Source organism: Ranitomeya variabilis, chromosome 2 (assembly GCF_051348905.1).
Source record: "Ranitomeya variabilis isolate aRanVar5 chromosome 2, aRanVar5.hap1, whole genome shotgun sequence".
Classification (NCBI taxonomy): Eukaryota; Metazoa; Chordata; class Amphibia; order Anura; family Dendrobatidae; genus Ranitomeya; species Ranitomeya variabilis.
Window position 1 is genome coordinate 249,376,258 of NC_135233.1, and position 16,067 is coordinate 249,392,324.

Sequence of the window (16,067 nt, forward strand, 5' to 3'; positions counted from 1 at the left end):
GTGGCCTCTTTAGTTTCCAAAAGTTTTATTGAAATTTCAACAATAACAGATACAGTACAAAATCTAATTGTGCTCCCTCGCAGGGGAGTTTTCAACTGAGTAATGTAAAGAGAAACACAGACTTAACATTAACATGGAGGAAGACATAACAGAGACAACGGGGAAAAAACAATAGGAGAGGGAAGTAATGCATTTACAGCTTGATTTTCATTGATTATTTTCTCCACAGAATTTACCGTTTCATTATAGGGACAATCGTAGAGTCTGATTCAAATGTAGATTAGGCTGCAAGTCCATCCATGGGCTCCATATTTTAAAGAACTGATCCCACCCATCATTTCTAGTAGCCTCAATGCGTTCATAAAGCATAATTTTATTCATCCTATCCTTAACCAATTGCAGTGATAACGTTGGGGACCTCCAACTCGAAGCAATGTGTATCTTAGTAGCCATAGAGAGGAAAGTACCGTAACCAACCTAAAGACTTTTAGGAAGAGATGGGTGTCTTGCCCCAAGGAGTAGCACAGAGGTGTCTAAATTGTTTTTTTCCCCAGTTAATTGGTCCACCAGGAGATTGATCTTTTGCCATAAGTTAGATACCACTGGACATGTCCACCAAATGTGTTTCATATCCCCGGGTGAGTTACAACCCCGGAAGCATAAGTTTGAGACATTCGGGTATATGTTATGAAGTTTAGTTGGTACCAGATTGGTAAAAGTTCTCCACAGGACCTAAGTCTCCACCAGTGAAGATTGGTGACTGCCCTTGGACAATGTGTCACAGCATATTCTCCAGCCCTCTACTGGAAGCTCGAAAACTCATCTCCTCCTCCCACTGTTTCATGAATCTTAATTTTTCTTGATCATGAGGTGGGTTTATGATGGAATAGAGAGAATATTGTTCCCCTTCCCATTGGATCAGAAATACACTTTTGTTCAAAGCCAGAAACATGAACTGGATGTCTAGCTTGAATTAGGCTACTAGCAAAGTTCAGAACTTGATTAATACGCATTGTTTCTCTAATCGGGGGTTCAAATTTCTTTACAAATTCTGCTCTATCCATCAAAACATTGAATGGGTTACAGAGGTGTTTTATGGTAGTAATCCCCCTTCGTGTCCACCACGCAAACAATTGTGGATTAAGACCCGGTATGAACATTGGATTACCCAATATAGAGGTCAGAGGCGAGGGGTCTGATTGTAGTGTATACCTGAATCTGACTCTCCTCCATAAATTGAAAGAATGAGCCATGTAAGGTGCTGTTATATTAAGCTCTTTAGGGATTTTTCCTGTAGACCACATTAGGCCTGGTAATGATAATGGTTTAATTAGATGTGATTCCAAGTGAACCCATCTTGGTTTGTTATTTTGGGAGCAGATATTGGTGAGCTGTGCTACTTGAGCAGATTTGTAATACAAAGCAAAATTTGGGAGCGAAACTCCCCCATGTCTCCTATGGAAGAACATTAATTTTTGAGGAATTCTGGCCCTTTTATTCTGCCATAAAAATTTAGAAATTGTGGTGTGAAGTTTAGAGAATGTTTTGGCTGAGATTGTTATTGGTAGAGATCTGAAAAGGTACAAGAACCGTGGTAAGGATATCATTTTAATTGTATGTATTCTTCCGAGCCATGATAAATTCAGCGATGCCCATCTGGTTAAATCATTATGAAGGCTCTGGATAAGCGGAGTATAGTTCCATTTAAAAAGAGTCGATCTGTTTGTGGTAATGTTAATTCCTAGGTAGGTTAGATAATTTTCCTTCTTTGAGAATTTAAATTGGGAAGTGATATTATCTTGTACAGCTTTTCTTGTATTTATAAAAAGTGCCTCTGATTTATCGATATTGATTTTAAGTCCCGATATATTTTCAAATGTATGAAGTAGTGAAAAAAGATAAGTGAGTGTTGTATGGGGATTGGTAATAGTTAAAAGAAGGTTGTCTGCGAACAGACTCACCTTGTATTGGTCACCTAGGTTAGATAGTCCAGTGATATTTGGGTTTGTTCTAATGGCCTCTGCAAGGGGTTCCATAGCCAAGGCAAATAATGTCGGGGAGAGTGGACATTCCTGTCTGGTGCCGCGTTGAATGGATATAGGTGAGGGACTCGTTGTTGGAAGTTTGAGATACGTTGTGGGGTGGTCATAAAGTGATTTAATACATTCCACGAACTTAGGGGCAAAACCAAATTTAAATAGAACATTAAAGAGATAAGTCCAGGAAAGCGAGTCGAACGCCTTCTCTGTGTCTAAGGCTAGTATTAGAAGTTGTTCCTTGCGAAAGTTTGCTGTATGTATATTAAGATTACGTCTAATGTTATCCGGGGCCTGCCTAGATGGTATAAACCCCACCTGGTCTCTGTGAATAAGAGAAGGCAATAGACGATTTATTCTGCTAGTGATGATTGCTGTAAATATTTTTAAATCCACGTTTGATAAAGGGATAGGCCTAAAGTTCTTGGTCAATAGATGGTCTCTTTTGGGCTTGGGTAAGACTGTAACATGAGAAACCAAGAATTCCGGGGGCATCCTTGAGCCATGGAGAAGAGCATCTCCAAACTTTTTGATATGGGGCAAGAGGATTTCAGTAAATTTTTTGTAATATATGGCCGTAAGTCCATCAGGGCCTGGAGCCTTCCCTTTTTTCAATGTTTTAATAACTGATTGAATTTCCTCTATGGATATTTCTGAATGGAGTTGCTTAGCTAGTGATTCTGATATTTGAGGCAGGTGAAGATCTTGTAAAAATGTTTGCATTGGGTGGAGTGATATAGGCTTAGGTTGGGTATACAGATTTTGGTAATATTCGTTAAGTGTCTTATATATGTTATCTGGATGAGACGATATCCTACCCGAATTATCTTTTATTGAGTAAATTGTGTTGATCGTTTCCCTAGAGCGTAACTTACGTGCTAACAATCTACTGGGTTTGTTAGCAAATTTGTAAAATGTGGCTTGTGTCCAGGTCAATGCCTTCTCAGTTCTCGTAGTGAGGATAGCATCCAGTTGAATTTTTGTTTCCTGAATTTGTTTGGAGAGATGGGGGGAAGTGGACATCTGGTTGGCCAGTTCCAGTTTTGCTAATTTATTTTCTAAATTGGTCTGAAGTTCAGATCTTGCTTCTTTTTTTTTGGGGCTGCCAGCTTAATTAGTGAGCCCGTTATGTATTTTTTTTTATGAGCCAACCAGATTATTCCAGGGGAGGAGTCCTCTGTAGTTAGTTTTAACCCCTTTCTGCCATTGGACGTACTATTCCGTCCATGTGGGGTGGGCCCTAATTCCCAAGGACGGAATAGTACGTCCAGCAGGATCGGCCGCGCTCACGGGGGGAGCGCGGCCGATCGCAGCCGGGTGTCAGCTGCCTATCGCAGCTGACATCCGGCACTATGTGCCAGGAGCGGTCACGGACCGCCCCCGGCACATTAACCCCCGGCACACCGCGATCAAACATGATCGCGGTGTGCCGGCGGTACAGGGAAGCATCGCGCAGGGAGGGGGCTCCCTGCGTGCTTCCCTGAGACCCCCGGAGCAACGTGATGTGATCTCGTTGCTGCGAGGGTCTCTTACCTCCTATCCCTGCAGGCCCCGGATCCAAAATGGCCGCGGGGCTGCATCCGGGTCCTGCAGGGATTACTTCCGGGTGCCGTGCAGGTGCTGGTAAGCCTGCACGGCTGTAAGTGAGATCGGTGATCTGACAGAGTGCTGTGCACACTGTCATATCACCGATCTGTGATGTCCCCCCCCTGGGACAAAGTAAAAAAGTAAAAAAAAAAAAAATTCCCACATGTGTAAAAAAAAAAAATATATTATTCCCATAAATACATTTCTATATCTAAATAAAAAAAATCACACAGTAAAAGTACACATATTTAGTATCGCCGCGTCCGTAACGACCCCACCTATAAAACTATATCACTAGTTAACCCCTTCAGTGAACACCGTTAAAAAAAAAAAAAACGAGGCAAAAAACAACGCTTTATTCTCATACCGCCAAACAAAAAGTAGAATAACACGCAATCAAAAAGACGGATATAAATAACCATGGTACCGCCGAAAACGTCATCTTGTCCCGCAAAAAACGAGCCGCCATATAGCATCATCAGCAAAAAAATAAAAAAGTTATAGTCCTCAGAATAAAGCGATGCCAAAATAATTATTTTTTCTATAAAATAGTTTTTATCATATAAAAGCGCCAAAACATAAAAAAATGATAGAAATGAGGTATCGCTGTAATCATACTGACCTGAAGAATAAAACTGCTTTATCAATTTTACCAAACGCGGAATGGTATTAACGCCTCCCCCAAAAGAAATTCATGAATAGCTGGTTTTTGGTCGTTCTGCCTCACAAAAATCGGAATAAAAAGCGATCAAAAAATCTCCCGTGCCCGAGCATGTTACCAATAAAAACGTCAACTCGTCCCGCAAAAAACAAGACCTCACATGACTCTGTGGACTCAAATATGGAAAAATGATAGCTCTCAAAATGTGGTAACGCAAAAAATATTTTTTTGCAATAAAAAGCTTCTTTCAGTGTGTGACGGCTGCCAATCATAAAAATCCGCTAAAAAACCCGCTATAAAAGTAAATCAAACCCCCCTTCATCACCCCCTTAGTTAGGGAAAAATTAAAAAATGTATTTATTTCCATTTTACCGTTAGGGTTGGGGCTAGGGTTAGGGTTGGGGCTAGGGTTGGGGCTAGGGTTAGGGTTGGGGCTAGGTTTAGGGTTGGGGCTAGGGTTAGGGTTAAGGCTACAGTTAGGGTTGGGGCTAAAGTTAGGGTTAAGGTTGGGGCTAAAGTTAGGGTTAGGGTTTGGATTACATTTACGGTTGGGAATAGGGTTGGGATTAGGGTTAGGGGTGTGTCTGGGTTAGAGGTGTGGTTAGGGTTACAGCTGGGATTAGGGTTAGGGGTGTGTTTGGATTAGGGTTTCAGTTATAATTGGGGTGTTTCCACTGTTTAGGCACATCAAGGGCTCTCCAAACGCGACATGGCGTCCGATCTCAATTTCAGCCAATTCTGCGTTGAAAAAGTAAAACAGTGCTCCTTCCCTTCCGAGCTCTCCCGTGCGCCCAAACAGTGGTTTACCCCCACATATGGGGTATCAGCATACTCGGAACACATTGGAGAACAACTTTTGGGGTCCAATTTCTCCTGTTACCCTTGGGAAAATACAAAACTGGGGGCTAAAAAATAATTTTTGGGGAATTTTTTTATTTTTTTTTATTTTCACGGCTATGCGTTATAAACTGTAGTGAAACACTTGAGGGTTCAAAACTCTCACAATACATCTAGATGAGTTGCTTAGGGGGTCTACTTTCCAAAATGGTGTCACTTGTGTTTTTTTTTTACTGTTTAGGTCCATTAGGGGCTCTGCAAATGCAATGTGACGCCTGCAGACCATTCCATCTAAGTCTGCATTCAAAATGGCGCTCCATCCCTTCTGAGCCCTCCCATGCGCCCAAACAGTGTACTCAAGACAAATTGGACAACAACTTTTGGGGTCCAATTTCTCCTGTTACCCTCGGGAAAATACAAAACTGGGGGCTAAAAAATAATTTTTGTGGGAAAAAATGTTTGTTTTATTTTTACGGCTCTGCATTATAAACTTCTGTGAAGCACTTGGTGGGTCAAAGTGCTGACCACACCTCTAGATAAGTTCCTTAGGGGGTCTACTTTCCAAAATGGTGTCACTTGTGGGGGGTTTCAATGTTTAGGCACATTAGTGGCTCTCCAAAGGCAACATGGCGTCCCACCTCAATTCCTGTCAATTTTGCATTGAAAAGTCAAACGGCACTCCTTCCCTTCCGAGCTCTCCCATGCGCCCAAACAGTGGTTTACCCCCACATATGGGGTATCAGCGTACTCAGGACAAATTGTACAACAACTTTTGGGGTCCAATTTCTTCTCTTACCCTTGGGAAAAAAAAAATTGGGGGTGAAAAGATCATTTTTGTGAAAAAATATGATTTTTTTATTTTTACGGTTCTGCATTATAAACTTCTGTGAAGCACTTGGTGAGTCAAAGTGCTCACCACACCTCTAGATAAGCTCCTTAGGGGGTCTACTTTCCAAAATGGTGTTACTTGTGGGGGGTTTCAATGTTTAGGCATATCAGGGGCTCTCCAAACGCAACATGGCGTCCCATCTCAATTCCAGTCAATTTTGCATTGAAAAGTCAAATGGCGCTCCTTCGCTTCCGAGCTCTGTCATGCGCCCAAACAGTGGTTTACCCCCACATATGGGGTATCGGCGTACTCAGGACAAATTGTACAACATCTTTTGGGGTCCATTTTCTTCTGTTACCCTTGGTAAAATAAAACAAATTGGAGCTGAAGTAAATTTTGTGTGAAAAAAAGTTAAATGTTCATTTTTATTTAAACATTCCAAAAATTCCTGTGAAACACCTGAAGGGTTAATAAACTTCTTGAATGTGGTTTTGAGCACCTTGAGGGGTGCAGTTTTTAGAATGGTGTCACACTTGGGTATTTTCTATCATATAGACCCCTCAAAATGACTTCAAATGAGATGTGGTCCCTAAAAAAAAAATAATGTTGTAAAAATGAGAAATTGCTGGTCTACTTTTAACTCTTATAACTCCCTAACAAAAAAAAATTTGGGTTCCAAAATTGTGCTGATGTAAAGTAGACATGTGGGAAATGTTACTTATTAAGTATTTTGTGTGACATATCACTGTGATTTAATTGCATAAAAATTCAAAGTTGGAAAATTGCAAAATTTTCAAAATTTTCGCCAAATTTCCGTTTTTTTCACAAATAAACGCAGGTAATATCAAAGACATTTTACCACTATCATGAAGTACAATATGTCACGAGAAAACAGTGTCAGAATCACCGGGATCTGTTGAAGCGTTCCAGAGTTATAACCTCATAAAGGGACAGTGGTCAGAATTATAAAAATTGGCCCGGTCCATAACGTGCAAACCACCCTTGGGGGTGAAGGGGTTAAAATAGTTAATTAAATCATCTTTGATTGTATTGGTAATCACTGGGTCAGGTAGTAATGACTCGTTAAGTCTCCACCTATATAGGCTGGAGGTGGACACGTTGAATTTAAAGACTGATAGTACTGCATCATGATCAGACCATGCAGAATGTACGTGACGTGAGTATAGGACTGTGGAGAGTGATGTGGTCTTCGTCAACTGGAGATCTATCCTGGAATATGTTTTGTGCGCAGGGGAATAGTATGTATAGCCGCTAATGTGAGGCTATGTCTCCATGTTCAGGATGGCCGGCGGTATCGCCGCAGCGGCGAAGCCGCTCGGCGCTAAGCCCCGCCCCCTTTCTGGGACGCGATCATGCCGGATGTGTTAACTCTTCACATCCGGGATGATCGCTCTGTCCCATAGGGCCCTGTGATATGCCTTGCGGGGACGCTGCGTCCCCGCAAGGTGTACGGACATGCTGCGATCTGAAAAGACGCGCAGCATGTCCGTAGTCGCAGGGCCGCCGCGTGCGGGTTTCCACGCATAGTGGAGACGGGATTTCATAAAATCCCCTCCACTATGCTGGAACATCTGGACGCTGCTTGTTTGACGCTGCAGCTCTGCGCAGCGTCAAACAAGCAGCGTTTCCTGACCGTGGAAACATACCCTTACCGTTCATTTCTCTCCAAATGTCAGCCAAACGGTGCTCCTTCATTAAACGGAGGACCTTTTTCCTCTCATTCTTAGTAATGTCAGTACATCTCATGGCGTTACTGTCTATTGTTGGATTTATGGTGAAATTAAAATCCCCACACCAAATTAAATTTTGAAATGTGTGAGCATCCAGCTTAGATAATATTAATTTAAAAACAAAAAACTGAGAAGAAGCCGGTAGGTAGCTGTTTACTATACAAAGGTTTTGCCCTTGTAGTGAGCCGATTAAAAGTATATACCTTCCCTCTTCATCTGAGAAAGAACTGGTAATCTGAATTGGGAAGCTATTCTTGAGGAGTATTGCAACCCCTTTTGCCTTGCTTGGACCTGACGATGTAAATACACGTGAATAGTTTGGGTCAAAATACTTTGGGCAAGATAAGGTGGAAAAGTGGGTTTCCTGAAGACAAAGAACATCGGGCTTTTGCTTTTTGTAATCCAAAAAGGCTTTTCTACGCTTGATGGGGGAGTTAAGCCCCCTAACATTGTGGGATAAAACTCTACACATAAAAAAAAAAATTGGGTTATTTTGCTGAAGCTCACTCTTAAGTTTTCCTCCAACTTCACACATCGCCAGGTACAACTCTGCAAAGAGTCCAAGGATTAGAGCAGTGCATTCGAGACAGGCATCTACGTTCCTATGGGGGGTAGGTACAAGAGAGGGGGAGGGAAAGGAAACAAAAAAACGACAACACATAACAGACATATAAATTTATGTGGGCTGAAAGCCCAATCAACATAGCGAACTGGTGACCCATATTATGAGGAGAAAACCAAGTTTCACTATACATGGGCAACATGAAAAAAAACCCCAACTAGCCCAACCCCTTTAAATTGTAATAGGTCACGAGATCCTTTAATAAAGAGTAATTAAAGATTCCAAATGTAAATGGACCTCGTGATAAATTTCTCACCAACTTCACTTAGTAGATTGTATTATTATCAGATATATGAAATAATTAAAAAAAAAAAAAAAAAATACCCGTAGACCTCCCCCCCCATGTGCTCATGGATTATATTGTTCCGTCTTGCGATGAATGAAGGAGGAGGAAAGAGAAGAAAAAAAAAAAAAAGTACCGTATTTTCCGGCGTATAAGACGACTTTTTAACCCCCGAAAATCTTCTTAAAAGTCGGGGGTCGTCTTATACGCCGGGAATCGACTTGTACGCCGGTGTATATGGTGGGTGGGGAGGGGGAGTGATCCTGATGACGAGGGGGCGTCTCACAGGAAAGTGAGTAATCCCCATTACCTTATCCTAGCGGTGCAGCGTGGGGGTGTCAGTGCTGGGAGCGGCGGCGGCTGCTGTGTTCTGGTGCGGCGGCTCCTCTTCTGTGTGGGGCCTCTGTGCTGTGAGGTGGCGGCGGCAGCGGCGTATCTTTATCCAGTTGGGGCTCCTCCGGCATCTCCTTAGCCCTGGAGGCCCCGCCGCAACTCCATCGGTGCAATGTGGTGGCCTCCGGGAAAATGGCCGCTGCTCAGATTCAGATCTCGTGTCCCGAGATTTCGGGACGAGATCTGAATCTGAGCAGCGGCCATTTTCCCGGAGGCCACCGCATCGCACCTATTGAGCTGCCTCCGGGAAAATGGCCGCTGCATTGCACCGATGGAGTTGCGGCGGGGCCTCCAGGGCTAAGGAGATGCCGGAGGAGCCCCAACTGGATAAAGATATGCCGCCGCCACCGCCACCTCACAGCACAGAGGCCCCACACAGAAGAGGAGCCGCCGCACCAGAGCACAGCAGCCGCCGCACCAGAGCACAGCAGCCGCCGCACCAGAGCACAGCAGCCGCCGCACCAGAGCACAGCAGCCGCCGCCGCCACTCCCAGCACTGAGACCCCCACGCTGCACCGCTACGATAAGGTAATGGGGGATACTCACTTTCCTGTGAGACGCCCCCTCGGCATCAGGATCACTCCCCCCCCCCCCCCCCCCCCAAAAGGCACATATTCACCGGCCCTATAAGACGACATAGGGTGTATAAGAAGACCCCCGACTTTTAAGAAGATTTTATATTTTAACTGGTAAAGTTGGGGGGTCGTCTTATACGCCCAGTCGTCTTATACGCCGGAAAATACGGTAGCAGTAGGGGAAAGTCCTGGGTGGACTATAACATCCCCAAAACCCACCCGTACGCCCGAGTCAACTTATTCCAGAGTAGTGCACTCCTCTTAGGCTGCTTTCACACCAGGTTTTTTGTTTCAGGCTAAATCCGGCAAGTTTACAAAAAAACGGATCCGGCGTAAATTGTGAAAAACTGACGCACCGAATCTGTTTTTTAGCTGGATTTGGCTTTCTTTACTGCGCATGGATTTTTGACTTCCTGATTGCAGAGAGAGAGAGAGATATTTCCCATGCCAGAATCGAAAATAAAGCTTCTGGGCATGCTCAGTGTCCAAAAAACGGATTCGGTAGCTGGAACCGATCATTCACACATCTGTTCCATGCGTTTATTGCTGCAAACGTCCCTTAATAATAATCTTTATTTTTATATAGCGCTAACATATTCCGCAGCGCTTTACAGGTTGCACACACATTATCGCCACTGTCCCCGTTAGGGCTCACAATCTAAATTCCCTATCAGTATCTCTTTGGAATGTGGGAGGAAACCGGAGTACCCATAGGAAACCCACGCAAACACGGAGAGAACATACAAACTCTTTGCAGATGTTGTCCTTAGTGGGGCTTGAACCCAGAACTCCAGCGCTGCAAGGCTGCTGTGCTATCCACTGCGCCACCATGCTGCCCAGAAAAAACGTTGCAGTGAACGTTTTTTGTGTCCGGCAAAAAAGCCTGAAGGGACGGATCCGGCACAAAACGGATGAAACGCATGTCCTTCAGGCACAATCCGGTGCTAATACAACTCTATGGGGAAAAAAACGGATCCGGCGTGTAAAAAAAACGAATCCGTTTTTTTTCAAAAATTGCCGGATTGTGCCTGAAACAAAAAACCTGATGTGTGAAAGCAGCCTTACAGATAGTGAGCTCACAGAGAAGCAGATTCAAACAGGACCGCCACACAGTCAGAGACCCTTCAAGTAATATTCGTGCGCTGGCTTCTTGTCACCCTGGGGACCTCTCTCCACTCCCTAGCCAGTCTTGGCTTCCTCTGAGGTAGTGGTTGGGAGACATCTGATGGTTTGATGCGCATCTGTTCAATAATACGTCTTCTAAGGAGCGACAAGTAAAGTGCTTATTGTCGTGGGAAAAAGATAGAGCAAATGGGAAACCCCATCTATACTTTATTTTGGCAGCTTGTAGTGCTAAAGTAATCGGTCTAAACTCTCTTCGTCTGTTGAGTGTAGCAGGGGCGATATAAGTGGACCGAATTTGGAACACCTGGAAGAATGGGAGTGTCCCGTGCTGCCATTAGTATGAGGTCTCTGGATTCTTCATAGTGTAATTTCAATATAACATCTCTTGGTACATTATCAGACCTTGATTTACCCAGCGCTCTGTCTATCCTGGTGATATGCAGCATGGCGGGGTCCATTTGCGGGAGGAGTGCTGTGAATAAGGTGGAAGCCGTCTCTTTCAGTGTCACTATAGATTCGGGAAGGCCACGTATGCGAAGGTTGCTTCTACGTGACCGATTTTCATAGTCTTCACACTTAAGTTCAAGATCTTGTATGTGCTCCATTTGTTTTATGTTCTCCTGATCCTCCTCAAGTGCATCTGCAACCGTATCCATTTTTTCCTCTAATAAAGAGGTGCATTGTTGTAGAATCTCCTGCATTTGTACTGTGACTTTTTGCATAGCCGATGTGAGCTCTTGCTTAAGTCTCTTGGAGGGTTTTAATGAGGGTTGCTGTGGACACTATGGTGTCAGCCTGTGCCTGCCTCTCGTCGCTACCCTCTGCCGCGTCAGGCTGCATAATGTGAGGAGTGGAAGCGTCAGAGAGAAGCTGCGGCGGCCATTTTGGAGCCGCTGGGGTCAGTGAGCAGGTCCGCAATCGAGCGGCTTACCGGCTGAGAAGAGCCTCCCTTCTTCGGCATAACGTGTCGCCGGCGTCCAGGGTGAGTGAGAGCCCCCGGTGTCCTTCGTTCAATGATTGGCGTGCTAATAGGGGTGGTTCGAGGCTCAGTGGGGAGCGGAGCTCAGTGCCGCCGGACCGCCGACATCAAGCTTCGCGCATGCGCCCTTGGTGGCCTCTTTAATCCATCTAGCTAATGTGCTTCTAGAGAGCCTTTAAGGCTATGTGCACACTTTGCGGATTCCACTGCGGATTTTCCGCAGCGGAATTCCAAAAGCCGCAGTGAAAACCCGTCGCTGTTTTTACTGCGGATTTATCGCGGTTTTTACTGCGGATTCTTCTGCGGTTTTTCATCTGCATTTTCCTATTGGAGCAGGTGAAAATCCGCAGAAAAGAAGTGACATGCTGCGGAATGTAATTTGCTGCGTTTCCACACGTTTTTTTCCGCAGCATGTGCACAGCGTTTTTTGTTTCCCATAGGTTTACATTGTACTGTAAACTCATGGGAAACTGCTGCGGATCCGCAGCGGTCAAATCTGCTGCGGATCCGCAGCAAAATCCGCAAAGTGTGCACAAGCCTTAGACTTTTCCTAGGGCCCTGGAAGGAAGTGAGTGGAAAGTGACAAAGTCTTCTCATGGCTGCTGGGGCCAAGATATATAAGACTTCTCATACCGTCTAGCATATGTTATTGTTCTTCCTAAAGGTACCTTCACACTAAACGACTTTGCAACGATAACGTTGCAGCGTCCTGGATAGCGATATCGTTGTGTTTGACACGCAGCAGCGATCTGGATCCTGCTGTGATATCGCTGGTCGTTGCTGAAAGTCCAGAACTTTATTTGGTCGTCAGATCGGCGTGTATCGTCCTGTTTGACAGCAAAAGCAACGATGCCAGCAATGTTTTACAATGGTAACCAGGGTAAATATCGGGTTACTAAGCGCAGGGCCGCGCTTAGTAACCCGATATTTACCCTGGTTACCATTGTAAATGTAAAAAAAAAACACTACATACTCACCCTCTGATGTCTGTCAGGTCCCTGGCCGTCTGCTTCCCGCACTGACTGTGAGCGCCGGCCGTAAAGTAAAAGCAGAGCACAGCAGTGACGTCACCGGCCCTGCGCTTAGTAACCCGATGTTTACCCTGGTTACCTGGGGACTTCGGCATCGTTGGTCGCTGGAGAGCTGTCTGTGTGACAGCTCTCCAGCGACCACACAGCAACGCTGCAGCGATCGGCATCGTTGTCGATATCGCTGCAGCGTCGCTTAATGTGACGGTACCTTTAGGATTTCTAGGATTAGCACAGAAGAAAAGGAGCACAATTTCCTGACCCCTATGGAACTTGGATGCTGCCTTGGGAAGATAAGCGTAGTCTGGTTGCTGGATCCTCTAAGGACCTGTGTAAACGGAGGATCAGCATGCAAGGCCTGAGCCACCAGGATAATAGTTTTTAGTGTAAGGACTTTAATAGATGATGAATCTATGTGTTCAAGCAGAGGCCTGGTTAAAGCAATTAGCACCAGATTCAAGTCCCAAAATGGCACTTCTAAATTGGAAATCTGACTTGATCTAAAACATTTGGTGAGCATACAACCTAAGCCCATTTTCCTACACTGACGATGGGTAACACTCCGCTACATGCATAAATATACTGATCAAAAAATAGTTATTAAACTATATTGTCAAGAAGTGCCTCTTTCTTTTTTTTTTTTTTTTTTTCATTAAAAATTTAAACCTTTATTTACATATGCATACAATAAACACAACTCAATATAGTTTAATTATTTTTGATCAGTATGTTTATTGATCTAAAACATGCTTTAGTGCAGAGGTCTAAAACTCTTCTGACCTTGAGAACCACATTCAACTCCGAGAGAGGATCGCAAGCCACAATAAGCTCAGAGAAGGTCGCTAGCCACATCCAGCTCCCGACCCCCCTCACAGTAGTTACACCTAGAGCCTCCATTACCTGTATAATGACAGCAAATGCTTTTCCACAGAAATCACGAGGCAGTATGCCAAGCTCCAGGGGGTTCCCACCTTCAACAAGCACTCCCACCACACTGTCCCACCCAGCTTCAAGCACTTCTGATTGGCAGTATCAACCTATTTCCAGCTTACCAGACGTAAATTATCTCTGAACCCCCAGGGCCAGTATACCGTATGTGCATCCAGATCTGCTCTTCTGTGCAGGGCTACCATCTGTTGACTTGCTTTTCATAGCTATTTGCTAGACCTGGTGGTAGTGCACCAAACTTTCTTGATGTCCTGCCATATTTTTTTATTACTGCTTTCCTACTCTGCATCAATGTGATCAGATTTGGTGAAAAATCTCTTCTTCTAAAAGTCTACGTCCAAATTCCATGCTGTTAAATGCAAGCTGGCTGCTTGAGGATGCAAAATTGGACCTTGGTTCATCAGATCTTGGATCTCTGGTAGGACCCATGGCTTGGTGACTGACCATATTTTCATCTATGAAAACCAAGGCCTAAACGGAGCTATCAAAATCTATCTTGCTTAATCCTCTCCGATCTTCCTCAGAAGTGCTGGAATCAAAATTACTGGCAAAATGGCAGAAGCCAAAACAAAATCTGACTTGAGTAGGAAGCCATCCACTACTTGCAGGAATCCTCTGGGATTCAACAAGCACAACTTTCTCACCTTCCTGTTGGGTTTGTCTGCAAACAGATCTGTTTCTGGAAGGCACCACAGGTCTACTTTTTGATTGAACGCAGTCTGACTCGGCCCACTCCCCTTGATTTAGATGGATGTAGTTAAAAAAAAGTCTGCTTTGCAATTCTCTGCTTATTTTATGAATGCTGTTAAGGATAAGAGATAAGCCTCCATGATCTGAAAGGTGTGGTTGGATACAGTTATTAGGGATCTGGACCTGGTTCACCCCTGATGGATTATTTAAGCTATGGGCACTTTGTTGTATAATACATTTTGTATGTGGTGACCTTGTATGGATGAAGACTGTTTCACTGTCAGGAGCTCACTTAGATTGGATAAACCTGACTTTTCATCTTGCACTCTGCAAGAAAGCAGCTAGATGGACTATATGCGTCGATAAGGTGTCTGGCTCCATAACGTGAAACATAAAATGCTGACAGGTGTTTGGGTTTTGGGAACGACTGGAAGAGCTGGGTGGTACTGGGTATTCCCATCCTCCCATCCAGTAGGTCCAGCTGATGTAAAAGTGGAGCTCTGCTGTTGTAGAGTTGTCTGGCAGGAGAGGTGGAAACACCTCTGGAACTTATCTTTTGTAAAGGTGAAGGATCCTGTGATTCTTTGCAGACTTGAAAGGACTTAATTGTAATTGGGTAGCCCTCTACTTGTTGAGGACATTCTTTTCTTCTGTTATACCTGAAAAGCTGTTTTGTTTTGCCTGGGGTCCTTTGGAGTTTATGGAGATAATAAACGCCACCTGCTTGGACTCAATCGAATTGCCTTCTTGTACCTGTGTCAATGCTACCAGCTGCTTGAAAGTGAGTGAGTAGAGTGGATTTGTCTAAGGAACTCCTCTGGACACTTTTTTTTTTTTTTTTCCTTCCAACCACAAGAAGAGAGACTAAGTCGTCATTGTGTTGAGGGAGGATCTAAATTGATCCTTCACAGTTGACTCAGTGATTTCCAAATTAATCTACAGGGTGTTACCGGCAACTAAAAATGACCAGATGGAGATGTGTGTCTCTGGGGGGATCGAGCAGATCTCTGGCCCCCGTTTTATTGTGTATCACTTTTCATAATCATAGAAATTATACTTCGACCAATCGGCATAAGAACACGCTCACGATTCTTAACCTATAAGAATTTAGGAAAAACTTAACCCATGAGGATACAGAAAAAACAGAAACTACATATATGGTCGTGTCTTCTTGGCATAGAAAAAGCATACCAACAGGTGCCTCAGAGTCTTGTATAGCGATACACCCCTGAGTCCCTTATCTGGTTCAAGAGAACACTCTGGCATTGTAGCAGAACATAAACAATAGCCTAGTTGAATAACAGACTTGTGAACAACAAGATAAAGTTACTTCATGGCAGCTATAACCTTTTACCTAATTAAATAACAGAATTTATCTTTAAGCAACAAGAAAATGGAGTCAAAAGCACAAAATGGAGAATCTTTCTTAATTTGTTCCTTCACAATTGGAGAGCGTAAATTCTGCTTCCAACCAACCTTTTTTTAGATGGAGCTGCCAACCTAACTTTGTCAGGGTAACCCTGATTTCAACAAGCTAAGTTCTGCAGTCCTCGACTGATCTGCCCACAAACAGCAAATCATCAAGATAAGGTAACAATAATGCCTCTTTTCTCTTCGCCACGACAGCAGCCACCGAGAGAGAGGGGATCCGCCCCTAAGAACCGGAAACCCTATGGAGAGATAAAAAGGGCTGTTCCCCCTCGCTCCCACAATTGGTTTCCTG